The 13287-nt window shown below is 41.0% G+C and overlaps 15 non-coding genes across 15 annotated transcripts; 14 read left to right on the forward strand and 1 right to left on the reverse strand.

Moving 5' to 3' along the window:
* Positions 1 to 1748: 1748 nt before the first annotated feature.
* trnas-uga lies at positions 1749 to 1830 on the reverse strand. The gene has a single exon. It is a non-coding gene; the product is annotated as a tRNA-Ser (tRNA).
* Positions 1831 to 5550: 3720 nt separating this feature from the next.
* On the forward strand, positions 5551 to 5632 carry trnas-uga. Its single transcript has one exon. It is a non-coding gene; the product is annotated as a tRNA-Ser (tRNA).
* Positions 5633 to 6044: 412 nt separating this feature from the next.
* Positions 6045 to 6126, forward strand: trnas-cga. The gene has a single exon. It is a non-coding gene; the product is annotated as a tRNA-Ser (tRNA).
* Positions 6127 to 6590: 464 nt separating this feature from the next.
* On the forward strand, positions 6591 to 6672 carry trnas-uga. Its single transcript has one exon. It is a non-coding gene; the product is annotated as a tRNA-Ser (tRNA).
* Positions 6673 to 7140: 468 nt separating this feature from the next.
* On the forward strand, positions 7141 to 7222 carry trnas-cga. The gene has a single exon. It is a non-coding gene; the product is annotated as a tRNA-Ser (tRNA).
* A 182-nt stretch (positions 7223 to 7404) lies between these two features.
* Positions 7405 to 7486, forward strand: trnas-uga. Its single transcript has one exon. It is a non-coding gene; the product is annotated as a tRNA-Ser (tRNA).
* A 1111-nt stretch (positions 7487 to 8597) lies between these two features.
* trnas-cga lies at positions 8598 to 8679 on the forward strand. Its single transcript has one exon. It is a non-coding gene; the product is annotated as a tRNA-Ser (tRNA).
* A 473-nt stretch (positions 8680 to 9152) lies between these two features.
* Positions 9153 to 9234, forward strand: trnas-uga. Its single transcript has one exon. It is a non-coding gene; the product is annotated as a tRNA-Ser (tRNA).
* A 176-nt stretch (positions 9235 to 9410) lies between these two features.
* Positions 9411 to 9492, forward strand: trnas-uga. The gene has a single exon. It is a non-coding gene; the product is annotated as a tRNA-Ser (tRNA).
* Positions 9493 to 9674: 182 nt separating this feature from the next.
* trnas-uga lies at positions 9675 to 9756 on the forward strand. Its single transcript has one exon. It is a non-coding gene; the product is annotated as a tRNA-Ser (tRNA).
* A 586-nt stretch (positions 9757 to 10342) lies between these two features.
* On the forward strand, positions 10343 to 10424 carry trnas-uga. Its single transcript has one exon. It is a non-coding gene; the product is annotated as a tRNA-Ser (tRNA).
* Positions 10425 to 11383: 959 nt separating this feature from the next.
* On the forward strand, positions 11384 to 11465 carry trnas-uga. Its single transcript has one exon. It is a non-coding gene; the product is annotated as a tRNA-Ser (tRNA).
* Positions 11466 to 11873: 408 nt separating this feature from the next.
* trnas-uga lies at positions 11874 to 11955 on the forward strand. The gene has a single exon. It is a non-coding gene; the product is annotated as a tRNA-Ser (tRNA).
* A 459-nt stretch (positions 11956 to 12414) lies between these two features.
* On the forward strand, positions 12415 to 12496 carry trnas-uga. Its single transcript has one exon. It is a non-coding gene; the product is annotated as a tRNA-Ser (tRNA).
* A 195-nt stretch (positions 12497 to 12691) lies between these two features.
* Positions 12692 to 12773, forward strand: trnas-uga. Its single transcript has one exon. It is a non-coding gene; the product is annotated as a tRNA-Ser (tRNA).
* The last annotated feature ends 514 nt before the right edge of the window (positions 12774 to 13287 follow it).

Below are 13287 nucleotides of genomic sequence, written 5' to 3' on the forward strand. Positions count from 1 at the left end.
TTTAAATACATAAATCATATCTAAAATTAGATGCGAAAAAAAAACTGTGTTGAGCTGATATTGTTCTACTCATCTAGATTCAAATGAATCTCACCAAAAATCGCTGTAAAACTGTGATACTGCTTTTCTTATATATATATATAGGTATTTAATTAAGTTGTTTTACTTCTGAAACAATCACTAAAAGATAAAATAAACATGTTTTTCTTGATTTTCCGACTTCCTGGATTTGTAATTTTACTGTCTGTTTTGTCCATTTTTGCTCCTGATAACTGGTGATTGTGGAGGGCACTGCAATGCAAACTGCAAGTCATTAGAATAATGAAGAGTGCAGACTAAACTATTCTGCATTAACCTTGCACCTTGCAGTTATATTAGGCGTATGATGCCATTAAGTGGTGGGTTGATATGAGCGAGAGCTGTGAGATGGGATGTGAATGTAATGATGTGAGTCTGGAGCTTCTGAAGGCAGCGGCAGGTGGAGGTTGGAGGTGTTTTAATGACCTGCATCATCACAGCTAATGGGGCCATTTATTTTAGGACCAAAAAGATAATAACTGTGTTTGTCTTTGGGTTACATCGGCTAAGCCCTCGTGCCTTCCCACACTTTCTGTCTTTTTCACTTTTTCCATTCATCTCTCGCTCGATTTCCCCTCACACCTTTAAACACTCTCTCTCTCGCTCACGTAGTATTTAATTAACCCATTTGTGAATTGCACTATTAGGATATGCACTTGATTTAAGTAGAGGTTAACCAGGTTGCAACATGGCAAATTGTTTGCTTAATCTACCTGTCATCTTCATCACAAGCATATTTTATGCATTACACTTTATTTAACATGCACAATGTTTGTTTTGTGTTTCTGCATGTGCACATTTTTTGAATCTATGTGCTTTTGTTTGTCAGTTTTCCTGGTGGATATGTGTAAAAGTGTGTTATGTGTAGATTGTTTTATGACAGAATAAAACCAAAACAAACCAAATCTGAGAAATGGGTTTGCGCTACATACATTTATTGGAATTCTCTTCATTCGTGACTTTTCTTCACTCTCTTGATTTTAAATGGCGACATTCAAAGCAAGTGGTCTGGCTCATATTATGACTGAATCTCGGTGGAGTGTAAATGACATCTATACAGTGTGACCACATTTGTAAGAAAAGAAATGTGTTGAAAGGCCACTTAACTCTGCCTCTTCCCGTCATCTCGAGCTGCATGTAAAATAGCTACAAATGAGCCTTTCACATGCAAAGGAAAGATAAGTAGAGCCCAACAAACAAACAAAACTAATAATGATGAAAATAATTAAGCAAACAACATAAAACAACCAGTCAAACACACACACACACACACACACACGCACAGACACACACACACACACACACAAACAAAGCAAATCCCAAAGCTCTACATCTGTTTTACAGCAGACTGAACAAAATGGTCAAAATTATTGAGTCTACCTATAAATTAAAAGGATAAAATGGGGATGAAAAAGAGAGAGAAAAAAATTGTAATAATAAAAGATGAAAGTAGATACAGTCAAAAACAAGAACAAATACATTTAAGGTAAACAAGCAAAGAAGTCTTGAAGTAATAAAAAAAGAAATGGATCTGACTGAGTTTGGCAAATCATTTCAGTCTAATGGAGCTTAAAATATGATATATATTCTCCCACTGACAAGCAAGACTGCTGCTTTGTTGTGGAAAGGTTTATCTGTACACTTACAAGATAAGCATTAAAGTCAGACATCGCTGTGAGCAGGGTTTGAACCTGCGCGGGGAACCCCCATTGGATTTCAAGTCCAACGCCTTAACCACTCGGCCATCACAGCTGTCTGTTTTTTTTATTTTAAGAAGAAATTAATATGTTTTGGATCTTGATCATTGCACAGAAAAATAATGATCAAGCATAGATTGCTCCAGTATCCTTGTTACAAAAATCGGCACAACATTGTTTTTTTCTGTGGCTATTTCCAGCACAGTCAAGGGTTCAGTATGCTTCCAATGAATGAAGTTGTATGAAGTGTAGACCAACTTCTACTAAAAGACAAGGAGTTAAGACCTGCTCTGAATGTCTGGTCAACAAACTGGGGCACATAACAAGGAAGAAACAATAGAACTATTAACATGTTTTCTCATTTTAACACTGTGACCAAGGTTTGAACCTGCACGAGGAAACCCCATTGGATTTTGAGTCAAACCTCCTTAACCACTACACCATCACAGCTGCAAAGTATGGATGTGCAGAGGGCCCGGTATTTGTATTTGTATCTGTATTTGTTGAGGCAGCAAAATTATTTGTATCTGTATTTGTATTCGAATAAAAGTGGAAATAAGCTTAAAAGTCCTGTTTTTGTTTTTATTACACTTTTAATTTTAGAGTGTTACAATAAGTGTTCATGAATAAATTACCTTACAAAGGAGGTCCCCACATCGGGTCTTGAACTGGAGTCTCCCAAATCATAGATGACTGCGCTGACTACTGAGCTAAAAGTTAACTTAACACCTCATTGCAGACAGACCTCTACCTATTTATACACTCATAACATAGAGACAGCACACCATGTAACATGTAGGGAGGAACTTCAAAGGCAATTATTGCTTTGCACTTTTCAGTTATTGCCTATTTTTTACAATCTAACTTTGTTGAAACGAGAAGTTATGGAGAGTCCTTTGGAAGCACTTTGCATGTGTCTGTAGCTCAGCTTTATCTCTAGGGAACACCCCCAACGAATAATTTTAAAGATATTCGTATAGAACCCACTATTTGTGCTTTGCCGAATAATGTATTTGTATTTGGGCACACCTCTACTGCAAAGATATCAAATTAGTAGTTTTTGACATGAAGTTAGTAGTTTTTAGTACTTATTGTTGCATGGAAAAACAACAATGGATTGATCAAGGCACAATTAAAGGCTCTTTGTGGGAAACCTGCACAAACTCTGGTGTCCTCTGTGGTAAAAAAAACCCCCAGACTGCTGTCCCACCTCCGCCCACCTGGTCAATTGCCATGTAAAGTGGACGTGATTGTAATACATATATATATATATGTGTGTGTATATATAAAGGATATAAAACAAGACAGGGAAGACAAACTGAGATTAACTTTCAACGCCCCAGGAAGCAATGTGAGATGTTTTTCTTTTGTCAGGGAATGCGCCAGACATTTTTGGCAATGTTCATGTTTCCTGGTCAAATGAGATGATGCAGCTTGCATGAGGAGCCCAACGCCTTAGCCACTCACAGCTGATGAATATAAGAATGTTTTCGGTATTTATTGTTGCCTGGGAAAACAATATTATAGCATGAATTAAGTTAAGTACCATTGAGGGATACTTGTGGGAAACCTTGGCATTTTCAGATGCTGTAATTTTCAGCAATTGATTTCAAGTCTAACATCTTACAAACTCCTATATAAGAAGCATCTTATACATCAGAGAGTACACATTTAACATGCTCACACTCTTCCAGCTTCACCCTGCATTTCTTAGTTTATTCTTTTGCCTTTCACCTCTTGTTGAACATCTTGTAAAGGCATCATTGAGTTTGATAGCAGAATCAGGAGAGATTAGAGATAAAAGAGCCGAGCAGAAATGAGAACAAAAAGCTCACATTGCTTCATATTCCACAGTACTTGTGTTTATCAAACCTTAGAAGCAAAGTTTTCCCATCCAGCCACTGTTAATGAACCTTATTTAATAGAATAATGAAATTAGGCATGGCAGGGGGGAAGCGAGAAGCGCACGCTCGCTGTCCGGTGTGTGTGTGTGGTCTGACAGCTGTGGATAATCTCATTTGCTAAGCGTAATTAATGGCAAGTGGTTTCATTTACTTTTAATGCAGACTGTCTTTCCTCAAGGGCAAAGAAATGTAGAAACTTTTTAGAATAATTTCTCTATCGACCGCCTCAGTATTAGTAATGAGATTTAATAGTAGATGTTTGGTTTATTATTTTCTTATCTGATTTCCTACTCCTTTCTTACTTATTACATCATTCTGGTGTTAAATATGAGCATGAAACCAAAGGCTTTCTTTTATAGCAAAGTCGTGTTGCTTTAAAATCAAGAAAGTTTTATCTTTAAGTAACTCTACTCAAATGTAAATTGCAAATTGTCTCCGTCTGAGATGAAAATTTTTCAGCAGAGTGGAGGTAACATAATTTTGCACGTCTTTCAATCAGTGTGATATAATAACACAATGGAGCCATTCTAAAACTCTAGGTGGAGGAGTTTCTTCTACAAAAGCATGTCAACATTTGTAACTAGTTTAGACAATACAAAACAGAGGATAAACTACACTGAGCTTGGAGATTTGCAGACTTGACAGTTGCTTGGGAAATCTTCAAGTCCTGAGGGCTGTCTAAATCCACAATTCATCACAATGGACCTCAAGTGGACTTTCTGCAGAATTTATATTGTATTATAAATAATATCTACATTCACAGAACAGACAGTGTCATTCAGTGTCTAAAATCTCCTGCCAACATATCTTTCCTACATTGGAACCGGGAGGCCTGATAGCTGACAGCTTTTTTACTTTGTAAAACCATCAATCAAACAAGCACACTCACTTCAAGTGGCACTGGGCCAGGTGTGTGAAGAAGGCAGGCTCTCTCAAGCTCGCAAGCCCTTTTTCATTCTCCATTCAACTACCTACATCTCTGTTCATGTGAACAACCATTAATGCCTTCAAGGAGAGCCGATATCCCCATTTGTACGATTCATCATGTCCTGTCCTTCTCTATGATGGCTAGCCATCCGTGGGAACAGGTATAAACTCTTTCAGGAGGTGTAGTGGAGTTTTTTTCATCACAGAAGACACAAGTGTTATGCAGGTTTCCTTGATCATTGTTTCCTGTGCAATAATAAAGATACTAACATACTAACTTAGGTTTAATATTTTTTTTTAAAAAATGCAAAAGTTACAAAACAGCTGCATAAATCCATACATGATCATTATTTTTCTATGCAACAATTAGTTCCAAAACAATACTAACTTAATGTCAAAATGTAAGTCGTTCCAGCTGTGATGGCCGAATGTTTAAGGTGTTGGATTTGAAATCCAATGCCAATCGTGCTCACAGCGATGGCATATGTTAAGTCTTCTACAATATCTACTCTCGATAGTGCAGAAAACAGCTACAGAAAACATCAATTTTGTGCTAGATTCCCACAAGTACTCAGTACCAGGGGTATAGCTGTGATCTATGCTTGATCATGGTTTTTCTGTGCAACATTTAAGATGCCAAACATACCGAACAGTGAAAAACAGCTATGGTGGATGAGTTGTAAAGGTGTTGGACTTGAAATCCAATGGGGGCTCCCCACACAGGTTCAAACCCTGCTCACAGCGATAACATACATCAAGTCTTTCACCATATGTGCTATTGATAGCACTAAAAATAGCTACAGAAAACACTTAGGAAGTGACAGTTTCCCACAAGAAGTCTATGTACCAAGGTAATATTAGGAACCTGTCCATTTACATGCAATGTTTAAAACCCTAAAAATATACCAACTTCATTAAAAAAAGTATGCATCACTTGTAAGACAGCTGTGATGGCCGAGTGGTTAAGGCGTTGGACTTGAAATCCAATGGGGGCTCCCCGCGCAGGTTCAAACCCTGCTCACAGCGATGGCATATGTTTGGTCTTCCACAATATGTACTCACGATAGTGCTAAAAATACCAATAAACATCAGCAATGTTGTGTGAGATTCTCACAACGAGCTTTGGTGCGAAGGGTATAGCAACATAATCATGGTCTATGCTTAATCATGGTGCAACGTTTAAGACGCCAAACATACCAACTTCTTTGGAAAGACCATGCATCCGGTTTGAGACAGCTGTTAAGGCAGTGGACTTGAAATCCAAGGGAGGCTCCCGGTGCAGGTTCAAATCCTGCTCACAGCAATTGCAAGTCTTCCATAATACTTAGCCTTGTGCCAGGTTTCCACAATGAGCTTCAGTACGAAGGGTAGAGTTGCAATCTGTACTTTCCTGTGAAACATTTAAGACCCCAAACACACCAGCTTCTATTTAAAGACAGCTGTGATGGCTGAGTGGTTAAGGCGTTGGACTCGAAATCCAATGGGGTTGCCCCGCGCAGGTTCAAACCCTGCTTACAGCGACAGCATAGTTTAAGATTCCCATAATACCTACTCTTGATAGTGCAGAAATCAACAATGATGCGCCAGTTTCACACAAGATGCCTAAAACCAAGGCTATGTTAGCAATGTGCCCCTTAATGTGCAACATTTAAGACCCCAAATATACCAACGTCACGTAAAAAGTATGCATCACTTGTAAGACAGCTGTGATGGCCGAGTGGTTAAAGTGTTGGACTTGAAATCCAATGGAGACTCCCAAGGGCAGTTTCAAACCCTGCTCATAGTGACTGCATAGTTTAAGTTTCTCATAAAACCTACTCTTGATAATGCTGAAAATAACTACAGAAAACACCAACGAAGTGCAAGTTTCCCACAAGAAGTCTAGGTACCAAGGGTATATTAGCAACCTGTCCCTTTACAAGCAAAATTTAAAACCCCAAATATACCAACTTCATTTATAAAAGCATGCATTACTCATAAGACAGCTGTGATGGCCGAGTGGTTAAGGCGTTGGACTTGAAATCCAATGGGGGCTCCCCGCGCAGGTTCAAACCCTGCTCACAGCGATGGTATATGTTGAGTCTTCCGCAATATGTACTCTTGATAGTGCTGAAAAAACCAATGGACACCATCAATGTCATGCCAGATTCCCACAATGAGCTTTGGTGTGAAGGGTATAGCAGTCATCTATGCTTGATCATGGTGTTTCTGTGTAATGTTTAAGACTCCAAACATGCCAACTTCCTTTGAAAGACCATGCATCAGTTGTAAGACAGCTTTTAAGGCAGTGGACTTGAAATCCAATGGAGGCTCCCAGTACAGGTTCAAACCCTGCTCACTCCAATTGCAAGTCTTTCACAATACTTAGCCTTTATAGCACTGAAAATTCCTACAGACACCATCAAACTTGTGTCAGATTTCCACAACGAGTTTAGGTAAGAAGTGTAAAGTTGCATTCTTTACTTTCCTGTGCAACATTTAAGACCTCAAACATACGTACTTCATTTCAAAAAGGATGCATCACTTGTAAAACAGCTGTGATGGCCGAGTGGTTAAGGCGTTGGACTCGAAATCCAATGGGGTCTCCCCGCGCAGGTTCAAACCCTGCTCACAGCGACAGCATAGTTTAAGATTCCCATAGTACCTACTCTTGATAGTGCTGAAAATAACTACAGAAATCACTGTGCCGGAAATGGTGACAGTTTCACACAAGAAGCCTATGACTGAGCCTATGTTAGCAATCTGTCCCTTTATGTGTGACATTTAATACCCCAAATATACCAACTTCGTTTAAAAAGGCTGTGATGGCGGAGTGGTTAAGGTGTTGGGCTTGAAATCCAACAGGGGTTCTGCATGCAGGTTCAAACCCTGCTCACAGTAATTGCGAGTCTTCCATAATACTTAGCCTTGTGCCAGATTTCCACAACGAGCTTCGGTATGAAAGGTAGAGATGCAATCTGTGTTTCCCTGTGCGATGTCTAAGACCCCAAACATACTGACTGCATTTCAAAAAGTACGCTTCAGGTGTAAAGCCGTATTCAAACCAAATCAGGCAGTGCAATGTCCAGCAACGTGGGTGTGTTCATTTGTGCTCTAGAACGTAACCGCCGTGAAATAATCAGAGAACAAGGTTTCATTTATATGATTCAGTCAGTAGTTTTAATGTTATGAAACAAAGAGAAATGTCTTCCCTTAACGTCTTCCCTCATGGCAGAGTTTACAGCTCTGAGCAGTCTGATCTCCGGCTGTGATTGGCCACCACAGCCTTCAGCTGCAGTGATGTTGGGTTGCGTTCCTCCAAAAGTTGACTCTGGCTCAACTTTCTGGCTGCAGTCCGGTGCGGCACTGCAGTTGCCAAAACACCTGCACAGGAAACACACTACCCCCATTCAAATGAATGGGAGAACTGGCATTTTCGCCGCACCACCTGCTTTGGTCTGAACACAGCCTAAGACATCTGTGATGGCCGAGTGGTTAAGGCGTTGGACTTGAAATCCAATGGGGGCTCCCCGCGCAGGTTCAAACCCTTGCGCACTTTAAGTCTTCCACAATACATGTTCTTAATAGTGCTGAAAATATCTATAGACACCATCAATGTTGTGCCAGATTCCCACAACAAGCTTGGGTGCGAAGGCTATAGCAACGATTTATGCTTGATCAGGGTATTTCTGTGTAACGTTTAAGACGCCAAACACACCAACTTCCTTTGAGAGACCATGCATCCGTTGTAAGACAGTTGTTACAGCAGTGGGTTTGAAATCCAGTGGGGCCTCCCTGTGCAAGTTCAAACCCTGTTCACTGCAATTGCAAGTCTTCCTCAATACTTAGCCTTGGTAGTGCTGAAAATTCCTACAGACACCATCAATGTTGTGCCAGATTTCCACAACAAGCTTCAGTACGAAGGGTATAATTGCAATTTGTGCTTATCTGTGCAACATTTAAGACCCCAAACATACCAACTTCATTAAAAAAAAGCATCACGTTTAAGACAGCTGTGATGGCCGAGTGGTTAAGGCGTTGGACTCGAAATCCAATGGGGGCTTCCCGCGCAGGTTCGAACCCTGCTCACAGCGATGGCATGCTTTAAGTCTTCCACAATACGCACTCTCGATAGTGCCGAAAATACCTGTAGACACCATCAATGTTATGTCAGATTCCCACCACGAGCTTCAGTATGAAGGATATAGTTGCAATCTGTACTTTCCTGCAAAGTTGAAGAGCCCAAACATACCAATTTCATTTCAAAAAGCATGCATCAGGTATAAGCCAGCAGTGATGGCTGAGTGTTCAAGGTGTTGAACTCAAAATCCAATGGAGGCTCCCCTCGCAGGTCCAAACCCTGCTCACAGTGATGGCATACTTTAAGTCTTTCACCATATGCGCACTCGACAGTGCTAAAAATAGCTACAGAAATCACCAGTGAGGTGCCAGTTTCACACAAGAAGCCTAGTTACCAAGGCTATGTTACCAATCTGTCCCTTTATGTGCAACATTTACGACCCCAAACATACCAACTTTATTTAAAGAAGTATGCACTTGTAAAACAGCTGTGATGGCCGAGTGTTTAAGGCGTTGGACTTGAAATCCAATGGGGCCTCCCCACGCAGGTTCAAACCCTGATTGCAGCGATGGCATAGCTTGAGTTTCCTACAGTACCTACTCTTGATAGTGATGAAAATAGCTACAGAAAACACTGCCAGTTTCATGCAAAAGCCTAGTTAGCAACCTCTCCATTCATGTGCAATGATTAAGATCACAAATATACCAACTTAATTTAAAAAAAGTACGCATCACTCATAAGACAGCTGTCATGGCCAAGTGGTTAAGGCGTTGGACTTGAAATCCAATGGGGTCTCCCCGTGCAAGTTCAAACCCTGTTCACTGCAATTGCAAGTCTTCCTCAATACTTAGCCTTGATAGTGCTGAAAATTCCTACAGACACCACCAATGTTGTGCCAGATTTCCACAATGAGCTCCGGTACAAAGGGTATAAGTGCAATTTGTGCTTATCTGTGCAAGACCCCAAACATACCAACTTCATTTAAAAGAAAGCATCAGCTGAAAGACAGCTGTGATGGCCGAGTGGTTAAGGCGTTGGACTTGAAATCCAATGGGGGCTCCCCGCGCAGGTTCAAACCCTGCTCACAGCGATGGTGCACTTTAAGTCTTCCACAATATGTACTCTTGATAGTGCTGAAAATACCTGTATACTCCAAACATACCAACTTCCTTTGAAAGACCATGCATCAGTTGTAAGACAGCTTTTAAGGCAGTGGACTTGAAATCCAATGGAGGCTCCCAGTGCAGGTTCAAACCCTGCTCACTCCAATTGCAAGTCTTTCACAATACTTAGCCTTTATAGCACTGAAAATTCCTACAGACACCATCAGTGTTGTGCCAAATTCCCACAACGAATTTTGGTATGAAGCGTATAGTTGCAACCTGTGCTTTCCTGTGCAACGTTCAAGACCTCAAAGACAACAACTTCATTTCAAAAAGAATGCATCAGATATGCGCAAGCTGTGATGGCTGAGTGTGCAAGGCGTTGAATTCGAAATCTAATGGGAGCTCCCCTCGCAGGTTCAAACTCTGCTCACAGCGATGGCATGAGGTGCCAGTTTCACACATAAAGCCTAGTTACCAAGGCTATATTAGCAATCTGTCCCTTTATGTGCCACATTTAAGACCCCAAACATACCAACTTTATTTAAAGAAGTATGCATCATCTGTAAGACAGCTGTGATGGCCGAGTGGTTAAGGCGTTGGACTTGAAATCCAATGGGGGCTCCCCGCGCAGGTTCAAACCCTGCTCACAGCGATGGCGCACTTTAAGTCTTCCACAATACATACTCTTGATAGTGCTGAAAATACCTATAGATACCATCAATGCTGTGTGAGATTCTCATAACAAGTTTGGGTGTGAAGGCTATAGCAATGATCTATGCTTGATCAGGGTATTTCTGTGTAACATTTAAGATGCCAAACATACCAACTTCCTTTGAAAGACCATGCATCTGTTGTAAGACAGTTGTTAAGGCAGTGGACTTGAAATCCAATGTAGGCTCCCCATGCAAATTCAAACCCTGCTCACTGCAATTGCAAGTCTTCCTCAATACTTAGCCTTGATAGCGCTGAAAATTCCTACAGACACCATCAATGTTGTGCCAGATTTCCACAACGAGCTTCAGTACGAAGGGTATAATTGCAATTTGCGCTTTGCTGTGCAACATTTAAGACCCCAAACAAGACATGAAATCCAATGGGGGCTCCCTGTGCAGGTTCAAACCCTGCTCACAGCAATGGCGTACGTTAAGTCTTCCACAATACGTACTCTTGATAATGCTGAAAATACCTGTAGACACCATCAATGTTGTGCCAGATTCCCACAACAAGTTTCGGTATGAAGGATATAGTTGTAATCTGTGTTTTCCTGTGCAACGTTCAAGACCCCAAACATACCAACTTCAGTTCAAAAAGTATGCATCAGGTATAAGCCAGCAGTGATGGCTGAGTGTTCAAGATGTTGAACTCAACATCCAATGGGGGCTCACCACGCAGGTACAAACCCTGCTCACAGTGATGGCATACTTGAAGTTTTTCACCATATGCACACTTGACAATGCTGAAAATAGCTACAGAAATCACAAATGGGGTGCCAATTTCACACAAGAAGCCTAGTTACCAAGGCAATGTTAGCGATCTGTCCCTTTATGTGCAAAATTTAAGACCTCAAATATACCAACTTCATTTTAAAAAGTATGCATCACTTCTAAGACAGCTGTGATGGCCGAGTGGTTAAGGCGTTGGACTTGAAATCCAATGGGGGCTCCCCGCGCAGGTTCAAACCCTGCTCACAGCGATGGTGCACTTTAAGTTTTCCACAATACGTACTCTTGATAGTGCTGAAAATACCTATAGACACCATCAATGTTGTGCCAAATTTCCACAACAAGGTTCGGTGCGAAGGGTATAGCAGCGATCTGCAACGTTTAAGACGCCAAGCATACCACCTTCCTTTGAAAGACCATGCATCAATTTTGAGACAGCTGTTAAGGCAGTGGACTTGAAATCCAATGGAGGCTCCCGGTGCAGGTTCAAACCCTGCTCACAGCAATTGCAAGTCTTCCATAATACTTAGCCTTGTGCCAGATTTCCACAATGAGCTTCAGTACGAAGGGTAGAGTTGCAATCTGTGCTTTCCTGTGAAATATTTAAGACCCCAACAAACCAACTTCTATTTAAAAAAGTATGCATTACTTGTAAGACAGCTGTGATGGCCGAGTGGTTAAGGCGTTGGGCTTGAAATCCAATGGGGGCTCCCCACGCAGGTTCAAACCCTGCTCACAGCGATGCTGTATGGTAGGTCTTCTGCAATACGTACTCTTGATAGTAAGTGTTGTGCCAGATTCCTGCAATGAGTTTTGGTATGAAGGATATATTTGCAATTTGTGTCTGTCTTTCCTGTGCAACGTTCAAGACCCCAAAGACAACAACTTAATTTCAAAAATAATGCATCAAGCATGAGAAAGCTTTGATGCCTTAGTGTTCAAGGTGTTGAACTCGAAATCTAATGGGAATTCCCTGCGCAGGTCCAAACCCTCCTCACAGCGTTGGCATACTTTAAGTCTTTTACCATATGCGCACTTGATAGTGCTGAAAATAGCTACAGAAATCACCATTGAGGTGCCAGTTTCACACAAGAAGCCTAGTTACCAAGAGAATATTAGCAATCTGCCTCTTTACGTGCAACATTTAATACCCCAAATATACCAACTTTACCTCAAAAAGTATACTTAATTTCTAAGACAGCTGTGATGGCCGAGTGGTTAAGGCATTGGACTTGAAATCCAATGGGGGCTCCCCACGCAGGTTCAAACCCTGCTCACAGCGATGGTATACTATAAGTCCACAAGACATACACTTGATAGTGCTGAAAATACCTATAGACACCATCAATGTTGTACCTGATTCCCACAACGAGTTTCAGTATGAAGGATCTAGTTGCGCTCTGTGCTTTCCTGTTCAATGTTCAAGACCCCAAACATATGAACTTCATTTCAGAAAGTATGCATTACTTGTAAGACAGCTGTGATGGCTGAGTGGTTAAGGTGTTGGACTTGAAATCCAATGGGGGCTCCCCACACAAGTTCAAACCCTGCTCACAGTGACAGCAACCCATAACCTACTCTTGATAGTGCTGAAAATAGCCACAGACACCATCAATGTTATGGGTCAGGTGGTTACTGATAAAAGGATCTCATGCACAAAACTACCTTCCCTTTGGGACATGGTGTGGAGTCTGGACATGCGGACTAACATAACATCAACTTCAATACTGAGTTGTGATGGCTAAAGGTATGATCACACTGGGTTCTCCTGTACAAGTTGTATCATCATAGGAATAGTCTCACAAGCTAACATTGCCAAAAAATGAGAAAAAACACATAACTCTCTTGGATGTTGATATTTAAACTCTTTAAACTGAATTTGTCTTCTATGTCTTGTTTATACCCAATTTTTGTAACACAGTCTTGTTTTACAGTCACGTCCATTTCACGCAGCGATTGGGCCAGAGCCTTTGGTGGAGCTGGATCAATCCATGCTTGATCATAGTTTTTTACATGAAAGAATAAGTTATGAAAACATATTACCTTCACGTCAAAAAGTATGTCTTTGCAGCT

This window comes from Thunnus maccoyii, chromosome 12 (assembly GCF_910596095.1).
Source record: "Thunnus maccoyii chromosome 12, fThuMac1.1, whole genome shotgun sequence".
NCBI classification, from domain to species: domain Eukaryota; kingdom Metazoa; phylum Chordata; class Actinopteri; order Scombriformes; family Scombridae; genus Thunnus; species Thunnus maccoyii.